The sequence below is a fragment of the Martes martes genome (assembly GCF_963455335.1).
Source record: "Martes martes genome assembly, chromosome: 17".
NCBI classification, from domain to species: Eukaryota; Metazoa; Chordata; class Mammalia; order Carnivora; family Mustelidae; genus Martes; species Martes martes.
The window spans coordinates 27,053,827-27,071,882 of record NC_137905.1 but is presented as its reverse complement, the minus strand read 5'-3'; positions in this window follow the sequence as shown (position 1 = coordinate 27,071,882).

Sequence of the window (18,056 nt, the reverse complement as noted above, 5' to 3'; positions counted from 1 at the left end):
GTGGGGCAAGTTTTCAGCTGCCAAACTGACTTTGCAGAGAGGGTGTCCGTAGTGCCATCCCCTCGATCCCACAACCACAGAAGACCCCCCTACCAACTGCCCCGTTAGAGCTAGCCTGGCTCACATCTCTAACCTCTCCTCCCATATCCTGCCCTCTACCCCCATATGTTTCTCCAGTGCAAAAAGCCTGTTCCTTCCTGGGGCCATGGCACTGGAGTCCCTCTGTGGAGCCATCCCCGACCCCCACCCCCGCAGCTTATGTAGGACGGGTTCCTTTTATCGCTCCTCGTCAGCTCGGATGTTTCCTCTAAGGCGGCCCCTTGTCTTATCTCCCGTTGGCTCTGGCTGGTCTCCTTCTTGCAGATGCGAAGCCCCTGGGCTCATTGCTGGCTTCTTTGCTCATCGTGCCTCTCTCCTACTAGGCTCTGTGCTCGGTAAAGGCAGGAGTCTTGGCCATTTTGCTCACCAGTTCCTCCCAGCAGGTAGCTCAGCGCCTTTCACACAGCAGGAGCTTGGTAAAGCTGTATTGCAGGAGTGGGTGAACATATGGATGGTTGGGTGGATGGACAGATGGACGAGTAAATTCCCTGGGTTTTCTGTCCTTCAAGGGTGGAATTCAGGAAGCCTCCCCAGGTGTGGCCCCCATAATCCCTTGCGTTCCCCTCTTCATCTCTGACCCTCATGCTCAGCCCTCTGCATGGGTACATCAGCTCCTTGTGCCCGTCTGGTGCTCAGGCACCTCCAGGTCCCCTCACAGGCCCCATCTGTTCTGCTTCTTCCAGCTGAAAGGCTTTTGTATTCTGCTTGGGGCCTGTTTAGCCCAGGGTTTCCTCTCCAGCAGGCTGAGTGCTTAGAGCAAGGGGGCAGGGTGAGGCGCTGGCTGAGGGTTAGAACCCTGGCTGGTCTCCTGGCACACACCCTCTGCCCACATCCATGTGATGGAGTAGGCTTCTGCCTTACTAGTTGGTTAGCAGGCTGCCCTGCATGCCTACCACCACCGTGGCCCTCTCCTCACTCCTGACTCCCCAGAGTCCCCCAACGCTTGGTCTGCTGCAGCACAAATACTGTTGTCAGTCCTCATTGGCAGGTGCCACACTAGTCATTAAATATTTTGAACATATCCACAGGACTACATTATGGCTTTCCTGTTCTGCCTGATACCCCAGTACTCTTTGGGAGCCCCCTTTGAATTCAGTCCAATCCCGACTCTGGCTGCCTCCCCCTCCCATCGCTCGTCCCTCCACCTCTCCACTCCAGTCTTCTGGATCTAGCTGTGCCTGAAGCCATCCATCCCTGGTCTTTTCAGTTTCAGGGACCAATGCTCCTTTTCACATAAGACAATGTAATGCAAACTTCCACCACACATAACCCAAATAAATACAGCCTTGATCTCTTCTGCCAACGTGGAAGTCACAAGGAGGCTATTGAGCATTTGAAACGTGGCTGCAGTGAATTGAGATGGGTCATAAACGTAATATACAAACTGGATTTCAAACAAAGTAGGGCAATAAATGGACACTATTTTATTGTTAATTTATAATACCAAAGACATGTCAAAGAGATCATATTTTGGCTAGATCATATTTTGGCTATGTTGCGTTAAATAAAAAATATTATTAGAATTGATTTCAGCTGTTTCTATTTCCTTTTTCAGTGTTGCTCCTAGAAAAACCTACTTATGTTTGTGGCTTGTGTTATCTTTCTATCAGACAGTGCTGGGCTCCTGGCTGATCAGCAAAATATCGGGAAGCAGGAGATCAGGGGCTAGCCAGTGAAGCTAGGCAGCACCCTGGGAAAAACTCCAACAATGCCAGAGAAGGAAGGCAAAGGACAGTTCCGACCTACGGGGATGGAGAGGAAGGGCATCGCAGGTAGGGGGCACCGCGTGAGCAAAGGCCTGGGAGTGGGACTCAGACAAGATGGGTCTGAGAACCAAAGGTGGCATAGAGGAGACTGGAGGGTTAAGGTGGGCCACTGATTCCTCCAGGGAAGCTGGGGGGAGGAGGAGTTCTTGGGGACGGTGTGGGACAAAGGGACAAGTATTTCACTTGCCCTTCAGCCACCATACAGTTTCCGTATGTATCACGAGGGCCCAGGGCTGGGGTAACCATCTCCCTAGCTGTGTAGAATCGGTTCTGGTCCCCGAAATGCTGGAACCCAGAATTGCAGGCTATGGCCGATGCCCATGCCCATCAAAATGGGGCTTCTGAGGCGGGAAAGAGGAGCCCCAGTTCTGGGCACGGACAGGAATCAGCGGCTGCAGGCCTTTCCCACCAGTGTGGAGCCAGTCAGAGCTCTCACGTTTCCTCCAGAAATTCTTTCATCTTCAAATAGCTGCGGATTTTCCTCTGAACTTTTGTTATGCCTACCAATTTCTGTTTTATCTAGGAAACAGAACACTGGTTTTTTGTTTCTGTTTCCTGCATTGCCTTTCTATGGCCACTGGGATCCAGATTCTAGGAGAAATACTCATGTCCTGGAGGCCTCAACAGAGGGTAAGGATTTGCCAGCAGGGGCCTGGGCAGGTGACAGTGGACTCTTGGAGTCCCAGGAGTCCTTGCTGAGTCATACAAAATCAGGGTGCCCCATGCCCCAGCCAGAGTCTCCCCCGGGGTAGCAATGCTCCCCAAATTTACTACTTTTGCATTGCAAAAGAAAGAAACTATGAGGGGACACCTGGGTGGCTCAGTGGGTTAAAGCCTCTGCCTTTGGCTCAGGTCATGATCCCAGGGTCCTGGGATCGAGCCCCACATTGGGCGCTCTGCTCAGCAGGGAGTCTGCTTCCCCCTCTCTCTCTCTCTGCCTGCCTCTCTGCCTACTTGTGATCTCTCTCTGTCAAATAAATAAATAAAATCTTAAAAAAAAAAAAAAGAAAGAATAAAACCATGAAAGTGACTTTTCACTCTTAAAAAAAAAAAAAAAGACCATTACTGACACCTCTTATGTTCTCCAAAGGTTTCAGCAGATACAGGAGTGAGTGTCTTGGTTTATCAAGCTCCCCATAAAAATGAGGCAGAATCTGATGCAGTAGTTTTCTAGGTCACACGGCCTGAAAAAGATTCAGCTTCATTGCCTTCTCCTGGCCCTCAGCTCCCCATTGGCTGCCCCCGCCCAGGGAAGTTACGCCCAGCCAAGTCAGGTTTCCCATCTGCACTAGGAGTGCACCAGACCCCCAGGATGGTTTGTGGTTCCATGTAAGTGTGTGTGTGTGTGTGTGTGTGTGTGTGTGTGTGTGCGCGCGCGCGCGCACCTGAACCTCAGACCACATATGCCCCCACCAGACCCTACACTCCCTGTGGGCAGGGCCTGCCTGGGCCCTTCATCCCCCACTGATCCCCAGCACCTGGCACCCTGTAGGCACCCAGGAAATATTTATTTATTTATTTATTTATTTAAAAGATTTTATTTATTTAATTGAGAGAGAGAGATAGCGAGAGAGAGCATAAGCAGGGAGGAGAGGGAGCTGAGCAAGGAGCCTGATGTGGGACATGATCCGAGGACCCCAGGATCATGACCCAAGCAGAAGGCAGACGCATAAGTGACTGAGCCACCGAGGTGCCCCTGGAAATAGTAATTGAGCAAATGAATGGATAAATTCTACGTTCAGAGTCTTTCCCACCAGATATTTACCACACCCCCATTAAGGACCTCTGTCCCTATGTTCCAACCCCCGAGATGACATTTTAGAGGAATCAATTCTCTCCTAAGGTCTGGCTATGGGAGAGAAGACATTTCCTTTCTCTACCTAGTCAGTGCCCAGAGCAAGTGGCCACTCTGTGCCAGCCCTAAGGGCCCCGGATAGGTGTGGGGGCAAGAGTGTGTGTTTCCATGAAGTCTCCCCAACGTGCTGCTGTGTTGAGGAGATACATATATAGGGAGCCTCAAATTAGACTGAGCATGCAGCTTCCTATCCTCTGAGAACTCTTGGGGGAAACTGAGGCTAGGGATTTGGAAACATCCTATGAAGCCAGCCACTGGAGAAGACAAAGGTCTCCGGGGCTGGGCTTCTACCTCCAGACTCAGATTTGTCTTTCAGCCGGAGTCCCCTTCAAGATATCTGTGCCCATAACCCTCAGGAGGCAGGAGCCACGAACCGTGTGGTTCTTCACCACAACTGCATGAGGCACCAAGGCTGTGGGGTGAGAACAGGAGCCACAGAATCTTGGCCAGAAGGGGAAGGTCATGGAGGGATGCAGCTCTGGCTGCAGACAGGTGGCATCCACTGATACAAGAGCTGGCTTAGGAAACAAGTGGAATTCGATTGGGCAGAAGAAGGCAGGACCCCTGCAGACAGCTCGGTCAAGACGAGGATGTGGCCACTCTAGGGCAGGCTTGAAGACGGGGATGGGCCGGCGTCTGTGTCTGTAGGTGCGTGCAAGTGTGTGTCTCTGGGAGTGAGAGTGTGTGTATGAGTGTGTTTATGCACATCGCACACATGTGATTAAGTGTGTGTGAGTGTGCATGCTGGTTTAGAGATGGATGCGTGTCTTTGAGGGTGAGGGCACCCTGCTGGGCCAGTGTGGGTATGGGGGGCATTTTCTGTGGCTGGCTTAGTGGCTGTGTGTGTGTGTTGTATGCGGGCATGAGGATTTGCCTGTCTATGTGGGACACGGATGGAGCAACAAAGCACCCTGAACTTGGGATGGAGCCATTCAGGGCTTATACCTCTGACAGACTCATGGGAATTTGTAGACTTGAGGGCAGGAGAGTCAAGTTCAAATCCCAACTTTGCCACTTCTCAGCTGTGTGGCCTTAATAGTTTCTTCTTTTCAAAATTCCATGTTCTCATCTATAGGATGGGATCATTACCCTTACTGCCTCCCGGGGCTGACTGACGGACAACTCTGGGAGGATGCCAAGAAACCGGGCACCTCAGTTCACTCTGGGGAGAAGGGATGAGAAAGGAGTTCCCATTCTCGGTGCTGTTGGAATTTCTAACCATGAGCATGTATTCCTTTGATCATAAAGAAGATGTTAGAAAAAGGCATTTGTGCTCTGGAAACCCTCACTGCCTTTCTCAGCCGGATGGGGGAGATGCTTGTGGTTCTGAGGACAGATGACCCAGGTGGCCAAGCTGGGCATGAGATTTTTTGTTTTACCAGGGGACAGGCCCTGAGGGTGGGCAGGCTCTGGGTGGCTTCCCTCTCCCCAGGAGCCAGCTGGGGATGTCAGCATCTAACTTATGGTAGACAGGGAAGCGGCTTCCAGGAGGCCCTCTGGCTTGCCTTTCTGACCAAGGAGAATTGAGACCAGCCCCAGTGACCCGCTAGAACAGGTCCTACAGCGATGCAAGGGGTTACATGAAATGGAAACTGTTCACATGCTTGTTTTTCCTTTATTTTCCTTCCTTTTATTATTGTTTTTGTTTTAGTCATCTGCCCCCCCCCCGCCCCAAACACACCAATGAATCACCAAAAAGCTATTATCAGAGATTAACTCTGGTCAGGGAGAGAGCTTTCACTTTCCTTTTTGTGCCTTTCTTAATAAGGATTGAATTTTCCAGCCATGTATGTTTTTTCTTTCTGTCTCTGACTCCTCTTCCTGCAAACATCAGGAAGTCTCTGGCCAGAGATTCCTGCCCTTTGAGGGTTTTCTTCTTTGAATCCCGGTGTGTTAAAAGGAAATGAAAACCTCAGTCACTCTTATATCATTTTAAAAATACAAAAATGCTGAATTTCAATACTTTACACATTTTTACATTATATATATTTTTAAAAATTTTAGCAGGCACTACACGTACGTAATGTAAGAATTTGAAAAACTCCAACATCCTTTCCTGATTAGAAAGAAAAAAACAAAGCAACTGAACAAACTAAGAATAGAAGGGAACTTCCTCAACTTGATAAAGGGCATCTTGAAAAACCCACAGCCAACACCATACTTAATGGCAAAAGACTAGATGCATTCCGCCTCTGATCAGAAATGAGACAAGGATTTCTGCTCTGCTCTCCTTTATTCAACATTTTGTTGGAGGTTATAGCCAGGAATTAAGCAAAAAAGAGAAGTAAAAGGCATCCAGATTGGAAAGGAAGAAGTAAATTATCCCTACTTGTAGATGACATAATTTTATTTTATTTTCTTTATTGATGACATGGTTTTATACACAGAAAAGTTTCAGGGAATTAGCAACAAACAAACACACAACCCTCACTAGAAACCCCACTAGAAACAAAAGTAGTGCTGTAAGTTTGCGGACAGGTCAATATATAACGATCAACTATATTCCCGTATACCACTCACGAGCAAGCCAATAATAAAAATGAGGAAAACAATTCCTTTTAGAACAGTATCAAAAAGAATAAGATACTTTGTAATAAGTTTAACAAATGCAGTGAAAAAAAGTTTTGCACAGTGACGATTTTAAGTTGTTGCCAAGAGAAATTAAAGAGATCTAAATAAACAGACAGACATTCCATGTCTCTGGATTGGAAGATTCATTTTCTTTTTTCCCTCCATTCTTCTTTTTTGTCGGGGGAGGGACAGAGGGAGAGAGACTCCACACCTCTCACAAACCTGAGATCATGACCTGAGCCAAAAGCGAGTCAGAAGCTTACCTACCTGAGCCACCCAAGTACCCCTGGGAGACTCATTTTCTTTTTTCTTTCCTTTCCTTTTTTTTTTTTTTTAAAGATTTTATTTATTTGACAGAGAGAGACACAGTGAGAGAGGCCAAAATGTAGAGGCAAAACTTTAGAACTTTTAGGAGAATATCTCTGTGACCTTGGGTTAGGTAAAGGTTTCTTAGATATGACAGCAAAAGAACAATCCATAAAATTAAAAAATTAATAAATTGGATTTCATCAAAATTTAAAACTTTATGAGTCTCACCGTTACGGAAATCTAATCACTAGGGGCACCTGGGTGGCTCAGTTGTTAAGTGTCTGCCTTCTGCTCAGGTCATGATCCCAGGGTCCAGGGATCAAGCCCCGCATGGGGCCTCTCTGTTCAGAGGGAAGCCTGCTTCTCCCTCTCCCACTCCCCCTCCCTGTGTTCCCTCTCTTGCGATACCTCTCTCTGTCAAATAAATAAGTAAAATCTTGAAAAAAATTTAAAAAGAAAATCTAATCACTAAAAGTGAATATTCATAAGTTATGCATGTATTTAAAGACATAGAGACTTCGTAGAACACTCACTACTCAGAAAGAAGACAAATAATCCAATTCAAAAATAGGCAAAATTGGGGTGTTTGGCTGGCTGAGTTGGTGGAGCATGCAGCTCTTGATCTTGGAGTTGTGGGTTTGAGTCCCATGCTGGGTGTAGAGATTACTTAAAAGTAAACTCTTTAAAAGTAGGCAAAATAAGTGAATAGATATTGCCCTATGAAGCTGTATAAACATCCAGGAAGCATATAATAAGGTGTTCAACATCTTTAGTCATTAGTGAAATGTAAACCACAATGAAACATACCACAAGAATTACTGTAATAAAAAAATAATATTAAGTATTAACAAGGATGAACCTAGAACCCTCATAAACTGATGATGGAAATGCAAAATGGTACATCCTATTTGGAGAAGTTTGGCAAGTTTCCTAAGAAGTCAAATATAAATTTTCTATATAACCCTAGGAATATTTACCAAAGAGAAATAAAAACATAGGTCTACACAGAGACTTACATATAAATGTTTAGAGCAGCATTATTCATGATAGCCAAAGAGTGGAAACAACCCAAACGTCCGTGGATGGATGAATGAACAAACAAAATGTAGGACATACATACAAACGGAATACTGTAATTCAGCCACAAAAAAGGCATGAAGTATGGATGCATACTCAAACCTGGACGAATGTTAAAAACACTACGCTAACTGAAAGTAGACAAAAACAAAGGGCCACATATTGGATGATTCCATGTCTATGAATTTTCCAAAAAAGACAAAGCTGTAGAGACAGTAATTAGTTTAGTAGTTGTCTGGGGTTGAAGAAAGAGAAAGGGATGTGATGGCAAATGAGCGTGAGGGCTCTTTCTAATGGAATGTTCTAAAATGTAATTGTGGTCATGGTTGCGCAACTCCGTACATTTACTAAAAACCATTGCATTGTACACTTAAGAGAACAAAACAACAATGATAACAAAAGAATGTACAATTTATTTATCCATTCTACTGTTGATAAACATTTGGGTAGTTTCCAGTTTGGAACAATTATAATTCTGCTAATGTGGACATTCTTGTATATTGGTAGACATATGTACACATTTCTCTTAGGCGTGTATCTAACAGTAGAATTCTGGATCACAGGGTATGAGTACACTCACCTTTAGTAACTACTGCCGAGGAATTCTCCCGAGTTTTCTCCAACTTACTCTCCATCAGCAGTGTATGAACTTTCTCATTACTCTACATCCTTGCTGACACTAGGATTGTCTGTCATTTTCTTGTCAGTCATTTTGATGGGTTTGTAGTGGGTACCTCATTCTGGTTTTAATCTGCATATCCCTGGTGACTAATAAAATTGAAAGTCATTTCAAATTTTCTTTGATTGTTTTTCTGACCACTTGGAAATCCTCCTTGGGAAATTCTGGTTCAAGCATTACTGCCCCTTTTCCCCTCCTTAAGTAGTCTGTCATTTTCTTATTGATTTTCAGAGGAGTTCTTTGTATATTCTAGATAAAAACTTTAAATCCCACTTTTTGACTTTTCACCATTTTAACAGCGTTTTCTGGTAAACACAAATTTTAGTTTTAGTGTAGTCTAACTAATCAGGTTTTTTCCCTTTATGGTTTGTACTTTTTTTTTTTTAAGATTTTATTTGTTTATTTCAGATTGAGCAAGGCAGAGAGAGAGAGAATGAGACCTCACGTACAAGCAGGGGAAGCAGTAGGCAGAGGGAGAAGCAGGCTCTCCATTGAGCAGGCAGCCCAATGGGGGGCTCCATCCCAGGACCCTGGCATCATGACCTGAGCTGAAGGCAGACGCTTAACTGACTGAGCCACTCAGCTGCCCCTATGGTTAATACTTTTTAATATCCCCAGTTAAGAGGTTGTCTCCTACTTCAAGACCACGGAGATATTTCCTGTTTTCTTCTAAAATACTTACTGTTTTCTCACATTTAGATTAACAATCAATCTGAAATTGACTTTACATATGGTTTGAGGCAGGGGATCCATTTTTTTTTTTCCATTTGGATCATTGATTGATACAATACTTTTTTTTTTTAAGCACAACAGTTTTGTTTGTTTGTTTGTCTTTTATTTGACAGACAGAGATCACAAGTAGGCAGAGAGAGGGGGGGGAAGCAGGCTCCCTGCTGAGGAGAGAGACTCGATCCCAGGCCCCTGGGATCAAGACCTGAGCCTAAGGCAGAGGCTTTAACCCATTGAGCCACCCAGGTGCTCCGAAGCATTACAGTTTTAAAATAAGTCTTGACTCTGATGGTAAGTCCTCCAGCTTTGTTTTTCTTCCTCAAATTGCTTTGGTCATTTTAGGTCTTCTGCCTCTCCATATAAATTTTAGAGTCCTTTTTTTTTTTTTAAAGATTTTATTTATTTATTTGATAGACAGAGATCACAAATAGTCAGAGAGGCAGGCAGAGAGAGAGGGAAGCAGGCTCCCCGCTGAGCAGAGAGCCCGATGCGGAGCTCGATCCCAGAACCCTGAGACCATGACCTGAGCCGAAGGCAGAGGCCTTAACCCACTGAGCCACCCAGGCACCCCAAATTTTAGAGTCTTAATGTAATAAAAACCATCTTGTGATTTTTGACTGGAATTACATTAAATCTGTAGACCAATGTGAAGAAGTCAAAAGTAGACTTCTTTAAAATTTTGAACTTCCAGTCCATGATCATGGTATATTCCTCCATTCACTTAGCTTTTCTTTAATTTTATTTTCAAAAACATTCAGTGTGGGGTGACTGGGTGGCTCAGTCTGTTGGGCATCTGACTTCTGATTTTGGCTCAGGTCATGACCTCAGGGTTGTGAGATTGGGCCCTGTGTTGGGTTCTGCTCTCAGCAAGGAGACTGCTAGAAATTCTCTCTCCCTCTGCGCATCCCCCTCCAGTAAATAAATAAATAAATAAATCTTAAAAGGAAACAAAATGTTTGGTGGTTTTTAACATTGAGGTCTTGCATAACTTTGATTAGATTTATTTCTAAGTTTTTGGGGAGGGTATGTGTTATGGTGCGTGCTGTGAATTTTGCAAGACTGATGAATCACAGACCTGTATCCATGAAGCAAATAATACATTATATGTTAATTTAAAACTTTTTTATTTCTAGATTTTTAAAAAGACAGTTGTAGGGAAAGGAAAGCTCTTCTCTGGAAGGAGGTGTGTTGAGGTGTTCGCCTCTGTCCCCAAACCCCACTGTGCTTCTGACATGAAGAGAGTGGCACGGAAGCCAAGGCCTCCTGAGGGAAAGCTGGGAGTAGGGCCCATGCGCTGTGAGGGATGTGAGGAGGTGAGAGCCACTGCTGACCTAGGTAGACTGCAGCAGCCCCAGAGAAAGATCCAGACCCAGGGAGAAGCTAAGTCACCAAGATGGCAGAGCATCTGGGATAGGAAGCTGGAGGTCATGTTCCTGAGGGCAGGGGACCGCCCACCCAACAATGGAATCCTTGGGGCAGTCCCATTCATCTCCTTGAGTACTGTTTCCTGTGTGTCCTTAAGGCATGTCCCCAACCCAGAAGTCATGAGCACATCCTGTTCCTCAAAGCCGCGGGGTCTGATGGAGATCTTCCACTGACCCTTGAGTCAACTGGAGAAGGGGGCCGCCTCTTTCGGCTCCATACCCCCGCGCTGGTCAAGGTGGGGTGGCGACTGGAGACCCCCTGCCGTCCCCAGACCAGGAGAGGGGACTGAGATGCTCAAGGGTGCCCTGGTGCCCCTCTGCCCTTGCCCACTCTTCCCCACCCCAGCTGTTTGTCTCTGCCTGGGAGGTCCAAGCAAATTCTTTCTGCGTTACAGATGGTCGTAAGTCTGTGACCTCCTCCAGCTGACCTGTCCTGCAAGAGTCTTCCGGAGCCCTTAGGCAAGAGGGCCACTGTGTGCCGTGGGGTGGCGGTGTCTCTCTGCTCCATCCATTCCTATATCCCCACCTTCCTTAGAGAACCTCCTCTGTCTTGTCCTTAACCCCTGAGGCGGGACCCCAATCCTGCAGCCCGGATTTTCCGGAAGCTCCACGAGCCCTATTCCCAGCATCTCCCCCTCTCCACGGCCCCCTTCAGGGCTCTTGGACACTGGGCAAGAGTGGGGGAAGGTTTCGTGGAGCCCCAAAGGAGCAAGATGGAGGCGAGCTCAGAGGAAGGAGCACCGGACTTCACGGACATCGTCCCTGTGAAAGTAGCAGGTGGTAACTCGGCCCAGCGCTCTGTTATGTGGATTGACTTATTTAATCTTCACAGAAGTCCTTTGGGGTGGGTACTCTTGTTTTCCCTGTTTTGCAGAGAAGGAAATAGGCACCAACAGGTTAGGCTGCTTGCCAAGGTCCACAGCTGTAAGTGATAGAGCCAGGATCCAAACCCAAGTGGTTTGACTCCAGAATGTGGGCCCTCGACTCGTATAATCTGCTGCTTCTCCCAGCCCTTGGGACCTCTGAGCTCTTGGTCATGCTGTTCTCTCCTACTGGAATGCCCTTCCTCCCTCCTCCACCTCCCAAAGTGCACCCCTCCAGACCTAGCTCAGTGCTTCCCCTCGTACGCTCGTACTCGAGCCAGGCAGAGCTCCAGGCATCCTCCTCTAGGCCACCAGGCTGCCCCTTCTTTCCACTGTGGCGTGGACACGCCATGTTGGCTTTGCCCAGTCATGATGTCGCTCCACAGAGAGCCATGAACATTTCCAGGCAGGCCCTGGGCCTTGTCCACTCTGGTGTCCCAGCCTCCAGCATGTAGCTGCAGACCCGTCCAAGAGCTGTTCAGTGTCCCAGACGAGGCTCGCCTCAGCTTCTGCCTTTCTGGCTCCTGTGGGATTTTGGATAAATCCGTGGGACTTGGGATAAATCACGCCTCCTCTCTCACCTCAGAACCACCTCCGTGGTTCCCAGGACTGAGCTTTTTTCTCTAATTGTTCCTCAGCTGCTGAAAGCCCCATCTCTCCCTGCCAGGGAAATCACCTGGGGACTTTCCCTCCACAGGCCATTCTCTGGGAGAGAGATGGGAGCTGCTGGTTGGGGCCAGTCCTGACATTCTGGGACTTCAGGCCGGACTTGGAATGTCCTGGAGGAATGTCTGAGTCACCTTCCTGTCTGAGGAAGGCATTTGGCTGCTCTCCCTGGGGTGATGAAGGGCCGGGAAAGGTCCTGAGCCCTCTGTCCAAGCTCTGCTCTTCTTGCCCAGGCCTCAGCGGGAGGGTCATCTAGTAACAGCAACGTACTGATAAATTGTTACGAAGTGGGGGCGCCTGGGTGGCTCGGTTGGGTGGGCATCTGACTCTTGGTTTCTGCTCAGGTTGTGATCTCAGGGTTGTGAGACTGAGCTCCGGGTTGTGCTCCTCGCTCGGTGGGGAGTCTGCTGGAGTTTCTCTCCCTCTGCCTCCCCAACCACTCGCACACTCTCTCTAGCACTAAAATAAATAAATCTTTTTAAAAAATAATAATTGTAAATAATAATAGTTATTATTATTATGAAGTATTGTATGCTACCTCATCCCGACTCGTTCCCAGCGCTGTGCGTTCCCGAGCCAGAAAAGCCGGGCAGCAGGACAGTTAGCACCATAGGTTGGGGTCAGGCCAGAGCTCCAGCTCCAGGGCTGCCATTCCTTCCCCTCTCCAAGCCGCAATTTCCCCATCTGGAAAGTGGGACAAGAGGGAGGGCCTTTCCTCCTGGGTCGCTGTGAGGAACACACATGTAAGCCACACAATGCCTGGCCTGTAGCTACTGCTCCGAACCTGGCTTCGACCATTGTGGAGATGAGATCTGTGAGCAACTTGGGTGCAAAGAGTAGGTATTCTGTTTTTTCTTTTAAAGATTTTATTGAGAGAGTGAGAGCGGGGGTGGGAGTGCAGAGGGATAGGGGGAGAGAGCATCTTGAGCAGACTTCGCACTAAGCATGGAGCCCCACACGGGGCTCGATCTCATGATCCTGAGACCATGACCCAAGTGGAAATCAGGAATCAGACGCCCAACCGACTGAGTCACCCACCCAGGCGCCCCAAACAGGAAGTGTTCTCTTCACCTCCACGTGGGCAACATTGAGCACATGATAAATATCCAAAAGGCCTCAGGAAATGTTCCACTTTTAGCCCTACCTCAGTGGCTGTGTGTCTTTGGGCAATCCGCTTTCCCTCTCTGGGATGGCCCTCTTTGTCTGGGGGTGGACGTGAAGTTGTCTCAGCTGACACTTTGATATCAAGGCCCAAGCGAGTGGTAGGTCACCGGAGTCATTCTGCAGTTGGCAGAGCTGACCTGGTCTGATTTCTGTCCCTAACCGTAACCAGCTATGTGACAGAGAGAAGTTCTTTGACCTCTTGAAAACTCTGTTTCTTTGTCTGTCAAGTGTGTCCAGATTCTCCCTTTTTCTCAGTGTTGTTCTGCGACGCCAGCCCATGAGGAATCCTTGGCGTAGACCCAGAACATTCTAAGTGCTCAGTTAATTAAAGATTATTTAAGAGAGGGGAAGTGGGGGCAGAGGGAGGGTGGTTGTAAATCATGTGTGTGGGAGCCCTGAAGAGCAGCAAACTCCAGCTGGTGAGGCTGAGAGAGGGGCTCCTTGGAGAAGATTGACCCGAAGGCCCAGAGAGGGAAGGTGACCTGCTCCGTGCCACACAGCTGTTGGGGCAGAGCTGAAAGGGCCTCCACGGATTTGGCCCCAGTTTGGGCTGGGAGGCAGCAGTCTGTGACAGGGGCAGGCACTGGCTCTCAGATGACCCCCCCGGGAAGGGGGATGCTGTTTTCCAGTTTGTACTAGGAAGGTCTGATTTCCTCTCTTCCTTCTGAGAAGCCAAAGACTCCCAAAACAAACAAATAAAGCTTGGTTTGTTTAATTTCATTCAGTGAATGATTTGTTTTACATAATATGTTTCAGCAGGGGCAGTTTTTCCCTTCTGATTTCACCCTCTGTGTTGAGGAAAGGGCTTCAGAACAGGAGGCAAGAGGGTTCTAGATGTCTCTGGGCCTCAATTTCCCCTTCTGTGAAATGACCTGATTCTACAGGTATGCATGTAGTCTTGCAAACCGTGTACTCTTGGGCATCTGTCTGGCTTAGTCAGTGGAACCTGTGACTCTTAATCGCGGAGTTATGTGTTCGAGCCTCATGCTGGTTGTAGAAATTACTCAGAGAGGGAGACAAACCTTAAGAGACTCTTAACTCTAGGAAACAAACTGAAGGTTGCTGGAGGGGGTTGCTGGGGGCGGGGTTGGGGGGGTGATGAGGTAATTGGGTGGCGGGCATGAAGGAGGGCCCTTGATGTAATAATGAGTACTGAGGGGGTGCCTGGATGGCTCAGTAGGTTAAAGCCTCTGCCTTCCGCTCAGGTCATTATCCCAGGGTCCTGGGATGGAGCCCTGCATCGGGCTCTCTGCTCAGCGGGGAGCCTGCTTCCCCCTCTCTCTCTGCCTGCCTCTCTTCGTGCGTACCTGTGATCTCTGTCTGTCAAATAAATAAATAAAATCTTTAAAAAAGAAATAATGAGCACTGAGTGTTATATGCAACTGATGGATCACTGACCTCTACCTCGGAAACTAATAATACACTATATGTTAATTAATTGAATTTCAATAAAAAATATGACACGCACACAAAGTAAAATCTTTGAAAACAAAAATAAAACAACCATGTACTTTTGCAAGCCACTGATTATATTGTAAAATGGGGAGGGGGGGATAAAAGGAACAGAAAGGCGTGCAGAGAAGATTGCAGCATTAGGAGGGGCGGGGGAGGGAGCTGTATGCATCCGGTTGCAGAACAGAAAATACTCCGCAGGGCTCCCTGAGGAATCAGTAACAGGGGTTGCCTCTGGGGAAGGAAACCAGTCAGGGATGGAAAAATGTTCACTGTTTATTCACTTGTACTATTTTTTTTAAGTAGGCTCCCTTTTGGGGCGCCTGGGTGGCTCAGTGGGTTAAGCCTCTGCCTTCGGCTCAGGTCATGATCTCAGGGTCCTGGGATCAAGCCCCAAATCGATCTCTCTCTTTCTGTCAAATAAAAAAATAAAATCTTTAAAAAAAATTTTTTTTTAGGGGCACCTGGGTGGCTCAGTGGGTTAAAGCCTCTGCCTTTGGCTCAGGTCATGATCCCAGGGTCCTGGGATCCAGCAGGGAGCAGGGAGCCTGCTTCCCCTCCTCTCTCTCTGCCTACTTGTGATCTCTCTCTCTCTCTGTCTGCCAAATAAATAAATAAATAAAATCTTTAAAAAAATTTTTTTTTTAATTAAAAAAAAAAAAAGATAGGCTCCATGCATGGAGCCCAATGTGTGGCCTGAACCCAGGATCCCAGGACCCTAAAATCAAGACCTGAGCTGAGATCAAGAGTCGGACGCTTAACCGACTGAGCCACCCACTATTCTTTTGTATCTTTTAAAATAAAATTGTCCGCTTTGGCTGTGCCATTCCCCTGGCCTCCCTGTTCCATTTTTGGCTGCTCTGTTGGTCGGTTGCTTTTCCCAGCCAGCTCATCCAGAATAATCTCTTTAATGTCTGGCCATCTGATTAATAAGCTTAATCCCTCCCCTTGCATGGAGCGGCTTCTTCCCAGGTTCCAGAGACTAGGACATGAGCATTTCTGAGAGGCCGTGAATCTGTCTACTCTATATGACTTTGACCAATTTCCAGTTTTTTGGTTTTGTTTTTGTTTTTTTTATTAACATACAACGTATTATTTGTGCCAGGGGCACAGGTGTGTGAATCATCAGTCTTAAAATAATTCACAGTGCTCCCCATAGCATATACCCTCCCCAGTGTCCATCATCCAGACACCCCAATCTTCCATCCTGCTCCCCTCCAGCAACCCTCAGTTTGCTTCCTGAGATTAAGAGTCTCTTATGGTTTGTCTCCCTCTCTGGTTTCGTCTTGTTTCACTTTTCCCTCCCTTCCCCTGTGATTTTCTGTCTTGTTTCCCAATTTCCTCTTATCAGTGAGATCATGTGATAATTGTCTTTCTCCGATTGACTTAATTCGCTCAGCATAATACCCTCTAGTCCATCCACCTCGTTGCAGATGGCAAGATTTCGGGTTTTTGTTTTTTGGGTTTTTTTTTTTTTGATGGCTGCATAAATATTCCATTATATATATATACCACATTTTCTTTATCCATTCATCTGCTGATGGACATCTAGGTTCTTTCCGTAGTTTGGCTATTGTGGACATTGCTGCTATAAACATTCGGGTGCACATGTCCCTTCAGATCACTACATTTATATCTTTGAGGTAAATAGCCAGTAGTGTGATTGCTGGGTCGTAGGGTAGCTCTATTTTCATTTCTGAGGAACCTCCATACTGTTTTCCAGAGTGGCCACACCAGCTTGCATTCCCCAATTTCCAGTTTTTGATTGGTTCTTTCTGACTACCTTGCACTATTTTATCATTGTTCTTTGGTGGGGAGGGTTTTCAGAGTTTGTCGGTCATTCCAGAAATCCCAGCCGTGAATGGTAAATTCTTAAAATGAAATACGGTCTAGGCATAAGGACAAATGCACTGAAGGGAAAAGGAACCACGTAGCTGAATCTCACAAACACCGTGTGGAGGAAAGAAGGCACCTACGAAGGAATGCTTTCTGCCTGGTGCAGATGGACAAATCACTGGTCTTGGCAGAGGTGCTGGGAGGGTGGCTTCCCTTGAGAGGCTCGTGGTTGGAAGAGGTCGTGAGAGGGTTTCTGGGTGCTGATAACCTTCTATTTTTTACTTTTTGTTTTGAAGTCATTTCAAATTTCTAGCCATCTTGCAAAAACAGCATGACAAATTCCTGTATTCCCATCACCTGGAGTCATTGTTAACAGTTTGCTACATTTCTTTTTTAAATCCTTCTCTCTTTCCAGATAAGACGTCCTGGCCCATGGGGCAGAGACAGCATCCCCGGGGTAGCCACTTTCTGGAGCTCAGGATACAAGATGCAGGGAGAGCATCCTTTTCCTTCGTGGGTGGTCTTGGAGGATCCTTCTCGAGAGATACTGACCTCAGTCATCCTCCTACCTGAAAGCTCCTGGGCATTCCAGGTACTCTCAGCTCCCCCTACCTCTCATAGTCCTCTCTCCTGACCCAGATCAGTGGGCATCAGGGCAAACAAGTGACAAGCAAGTGAGGGTTAGGCGCCACTATGGAAAGAACCTTAACTTGGAGATGTACCTCCATGGGTTTTCTCCTCTCCTCCTTCCACATCATTCCTCACCCTCTTCTGCCTCCCTCCTTAGAGGGTGTCATGTCCCCTCATAGTTCCAGACACCACCTCTTGTCTGGGGATTGCTTACTGGGATTTCCCTGGACCAGGCATATAATCTCTCCAGCTCAGACTTTTCCCATCTGTGAAATGAGCAATGGCCATTATGATCTTCCAACCCCAAAAGGGCTATGGTGAAGCAGAGAATGAACAAGTCTTTGGTTCTCAAACAATTTGGTGGTGCAAGCGTTACTCATCCCCATTTCACAGAACTGGAGCCCGAGCCCGAGGAGTATGAGGCTTTTAGCCCAGCTCTCACTGCCAGTTGGTGCTGGAGCCGAGCCAGAGTTGGGATCTCTGAAACTTTAGGGGATAGCTACAGGAGACACATTCTAAAGCTTTTAGGTACCTCTCATTTTATGGAGCAGTGAAAAGCCATATTGGAAATGCAAAAACATAGCAAATGGCTGAAGGGATGGATGGAATGTGTAGGACTGTTTGCTTTTCTAAGAGGAAAAAAAAACGCTGATGGTTTGGCAATGGGGCTTGCTCTCTGATGGCAGGCCAGAGCTAGCTCTTCATTCAGAATAAGGTACTGGAGGGGGGGTGCCTGGGTGGCTCAGTTGGTTAAGCAACTGCCTTCAGCTCAGGTCATGATCTTGGAGTCATGGGATCGAGTCCCACATCAGGCTCCCTGCTCAGAGAGGATTCTGCTTCTCCCTCTGACCTCTCCCCTCTCATGCTCTCTCTCTCTCTCTCTCTCAAGTAAATAAAGAAAATCTTAAAAAAAAAAAAAAAAAGAATAAGGTACTG